The sequence below is a fragment of the Ptychodera flava genome, chromosome 7 (genome assembly GCF_041260155.1).
Source record: "Ptychodera flava strain L36383 chromosome 7, AS_Pfla_20210202, whole genome shotgun sequence".
NCBI classification, from domain to species: domain Eukaryota; kingdom Metazoa; phylum Hemichordata; class Enteropneusta; family Ptychoderidae; genus Ptychodera; species Ptychodera flava.
The window spans coordinates 44992020-44997003 of NC_091934.1; positions in this window are offsets into that span (position 1 = coordinate 44992020).

Below are 4984 nucleotides of genomic sequence, written 5' to 3' on the forward strand. Positions count from 1 at the left end.
TTCATGATGTGTTTACGTCTAGTCTTTGTCAGCAGTCTACCATGATCCTTTTCAGGCATATTGAAGTCAAGGAGAGAAAGTCTTGTTTCTTGTCCTTGACATTTTGCAAAAGTGATGCAGTGATGTGATTGTTTAATTTTCTTTGTTGCTAACCACCTTGGTGTGAGATTAAAGCTACCGTACAGTTTTCTGTCACTTACAACAGCATAGTTTCTCTTCCCAGTTAAGGTAGAACATGCCTCGTGGACAGAATGGTTTCAAATTTTATCAATTCTGTTCTGATCTACCACTTGTAGGGGGTTCTTTTTAAAGCTCTTGGCGAAAAATTTTTACTGTCCTACTTTTCAAAAATCAAAAATTTCATTTCCCCGCGTAGAGTTAACACAGGGATGGTGGCCATTTCAAATTTCAAATATTACTATTATTATGATTATTATCTCTATTTCAGGCCTTTGGCCCATACTAAAGAAAAAATCTTAAAAGGTAGACGTTACAGCGAGAAAAAATAAAAGAATTTAAAAAATGTAAGCAGACTACTGAGAATACCAATATATTACATTCCTACATATGTTGTGAAATCTTAGATAATTTGTCCATCTAGCACCAAACTTTGCTTAGTGACCCTGATTATCATTTTTCCTTTGGTAAGAGAACCATCGAAAGTTTCTTTCACTTTTGAGGCGCATACTACCTTAGCATTGTGTTGGTGTGAAGGAAACTCAGTTCCTCATATGACCGTTTGTTGTACTGATATTGGATATTGTAAACCATTTAAAAGGCCAGTAACTAACTTTTGATGATTTTCTTTCACATTTGTTTTTAATGTCAACTACAATATCTTGTTCTACTTCCTCAAAGCTAGTTCAGATACACACTGTTGAGCTTGCTAACTCAGCCTGTACATATAAAACTGCATTGTTATTGTTATTGCTATTGACAAGTGAATTCTGGGTCTAGAATTCAAATGTAAACAATAATAGTGCATTTTATATGCATAGATGCCGTGTTGACAAGCTAAATAGTAGGTATTTCAACATGTTTTGAGGAGTAGATCAAGTATTTGCAATTCACACACAAAGAAGAATTCGTGAAAAATTATCAAAAGTTACAGCTAGTGGTCCTTTCAGTTGTGTTGTAGCAGTTTCTTTGAATAACCTACGGTTAGGACAGACAAGGAAACAAACGTGCAAATCTCAAATTAGTGTGGACAATAACCAGAAACAAATCTTTTTTTTTTTGCCATGTATTTCTATTACATCCCAGACTACCTCCTTTTAAAGCTGTACTTGTCTCCTTTAACCTATTCAGCAAGACTAAACAAGAATGTGCCAACGAGAACAATTTTATAAATCAACATAATCTCAGAGGTCCAGTTTCAAAAGATACAGTAAGGCCCCTTAACCCTTTCACCACCATGGTTTGTCCCAAATCCATTGTTTTCTATGGTAAAGTTGGACCTGTATACAGGGAACTGGGGATGAAAGGGTTAAGGAAATTCCATTCTATTCATGGTGAATGTTTGGGCCCATCGTTCTTCAAGTGTGCCACCCTTTCATTACCAAATTGTAGTGCAACCCTATTGTGTTTGTGCTGAAAGAGGACTACAGCAAGTGAAAATAAGGGTGAAAGATTCACTGGCTTTACCAGCTATCTTTGTATTCCTTGACTTTACTCGAGATGTCTACTTGGTTCTCTGGATCACTTAGAATTACTGGTGCTAATGTACTATCTTCCATATTGCTAATATTGATATCAAATATCAAGTCTTGTGAATGTTTTGTCCACAGACCTGTGCTGTCAAATTAATGTTTACTTTCATGCTCTGGACAGTTTTGCATGGCTTTGACTTCAATCCTTTTTAATTTGCGTTGTATTTAAATGGAAATGAGGAAAACGCCAGTAACTGACTTTGCATTTACATATTCTGTAAATGTCTTTGAACAAGGTATGCTTCCTAGGAAAGTTAATGGCCGGTTTTTGGGAAATGTTGATTTATTAATGGTCTTAATTAGCTAGCTAGTTCTGGAAATGACTCTTAATTTTTGTTGCACAGAATTTTTCATGCATACCAAACCAGCTTCATGGCAGGTGTTAATTGCATCCATTGATATACTAATATGAAGTCCGTACTTTGAGATTTTATAAACAAAAGTAGTGTACATCTGGCCTCAAGAGGTCGCTATGTCATCAAAGGTGATACACTTTGTAAGGAGTTATTGCTGTTGCCTATGTGGTAGCTTGGTGTGTCAGTAATTTGTTGGTCTTCCAGTGGCCAGAGACCTGACCACCTACAGACTTCAGCAATGTTATAGAATGCGAGTAAAGTCAACATACTTATTCAAAATCTTTGCTCGATGATTATTCAGATTGCACAGTACAATTAAAAACTGAAGTGAACATATCTTAGTTATCAACTTGCTACGAAAATCAATTTCAAAATTGAACGACAGGACTCTTTCTAGACGCTGAAACTATAATGCTGAAAATGATACTTCACTTGTCTTCTGTTTTCTTGTACTCTGATGATGTCCAATGGAGGAATAACATGAACAGTTACAACTACATTGATATGGTGCTTGCAGATTAGACCAGACCAGTCCAGTCAAATTCTTTGTTTTGCGTCCACTCAAAATGTTCAAATGTAAGTCGATAAGAAGTTCAAAAATTATCATATTTCACATATAAATTTTACAAGTGGTTGTTTCCATGTAATATGAATGCCCACTCAAGAATCAACCATTGTTATGTCTCCATAACTTAAACCACAATGTAACTTTCTGCCATCATGAAGAGATATTACAGACATTTTACAAAATTTTTAAACAATATTTGTAGGCAGATGGTGAAGTTTCATTTAAATACACTGTGTTTTCGGAAAATTTGAAAGACATGCATTGGGGAATGCAAAGCAAAGAATATAATTACTTCAGCCTTACGAATATTGCATTTATAGCCATGAAGTAAACAAATTCATCACCTTGATCAAAATACTGCTGAGTCAAAATTTGAGATTACTGACGAACATTTCAATGTTTTGAATTTTGATTTTCACGTTTCATAATTTGCAATTCATTAACTTTGTTTGGCCATGAATGACATGTTCTTTTCAAGTTACATTGTTGTCAAATATTTGTTTTGTATTTACCTTTCTGTCATGTAAACAATTCTTATTTGTACCTCTGACCTTATTCCCTCAAGTACAGGTCCAAGTTAGCCAATGTATTTGATACGATTGTTTCAAAGGTTGATTTTGAAAGGGTCAAACCACAGGCACAAGAAGTATAAAAGGCTGCAAATGGTCAAATAGATGCATATGTCAGGTTATTTGTTTCCCTAATTCCAAAATTTTACCTGTGGATTTATTCTTGATTTGGTAAAAGAATGGTTGAAAGTTTCATTGAGAAAAGTTTTAGCGAAAGGTTAAGTCTTTCACTTTCAAGGCACATATTACCTTCACTTACATTTTTCATGTTGTTTATGTCGTGATTGACAAAAGCTGAAAAACAAATGTACCTTTTTTTCAGAGGGACACACTTCCTCACCATGCACTCTCTACGCTCCCTGAGAGAGCGCCCTCAAGCGACAGATCTTTCTGTCCATAATTATCACTGCCTGCAAACTAACGCCATGTCAGTTGTCATGTCTCAGTTAGACATTCAAATTGAGTGCACAAACTTTTCAATATCCAATGCTCCTTTACACACAGAGATTCTTGGTCTCCAAGTTTTCTCAACGACAAAATAAAACATTGATGTAACAAGTTGGTATTGATCATATCATGGATTTCTTAAATTTTTTCACCCCTAATTCCATGTGGACAGGTCCACTCCCACCACTGAACACAATGGGTTTGGGCCAAACCATGGTGATGCAAGGGTTAGGCTAGGAGAGATGAAGAGAAATACATTCACAACTGTTAACACCAAGGGAAAAAAAGACCAAAGATAATGAACTGCTTTTCTTATCTTTATGATATCTGTTTTAAAATGATTTATAATATTTGATATATATCCCTGTCAGCGTATTATCTACTCTGATCAAATCAGCGTTTCAATTTGTTAATTTTTCCTTCTCGTTTAAAACAATAATCTTTGTCGTGTATTATCCTCAGTGCACTTGCTGTTTGCGATTTGAAGTAGTCTCATTTTATCTTCAATGGGTACAGCGCCACCAGTATTGACAATTCACTCATGACGTCAATGTCTCTAGGTGGCGCCCTGACTGAAAAAAGGCATCGCCAGCCTGTCAGATGGCTTACAGCGTGGTGAATATCCATTCTTCTGTTGGCATTACCGCAAATTTAAGTAGATTAAAGGGATATTTGTTCTAACAAATATCAAGCCAGTATTGATGAAAATGTATTGACAGATCGTAAAGAAGTGATAATTTCACTGTAGCTGTTTACTGTTACTATGACAATGAATCATTCTAGCTGTTTGCATTAGTTACTACATATGTCAGCTTTTGAAAATTTTTGATTTTCAAGCTCTAATACTTCAAGGGACTGGTCAGTTTCTTCAGGGGTAGTTTTTGCAGACAACAAAAAGGGGCTCAGACAACAAAAAGGGGCTGAATCCCCCTTATGGAAAAAAAAAAACAGGCTGACACCCCATCTCAACTTTTAAAAATGGTAACACACGAACACACACACACACACACACACACACACACACACATATATAATATATATATATATATATATATATATATATATATATATATATATATTATATATATATAGTATTATATATCATATATATACACATATATTCATGTGTATTTTTAAAAGTTGAACTTTCACACATTCTGTTTTCGTGAAATGGTTGACTTGTCAATTGTAGTATGGCAGTTTCAACATGTGTTATATTATGAGTAATTTTGAATGAGTTGTAAATGTATTTCACACTTTCCGTGCATAGGCAGTTGTCCAGAACTGTTGTATAGAGATTGATGTCAATCACTCATACAAAATAAAACAGCTTTA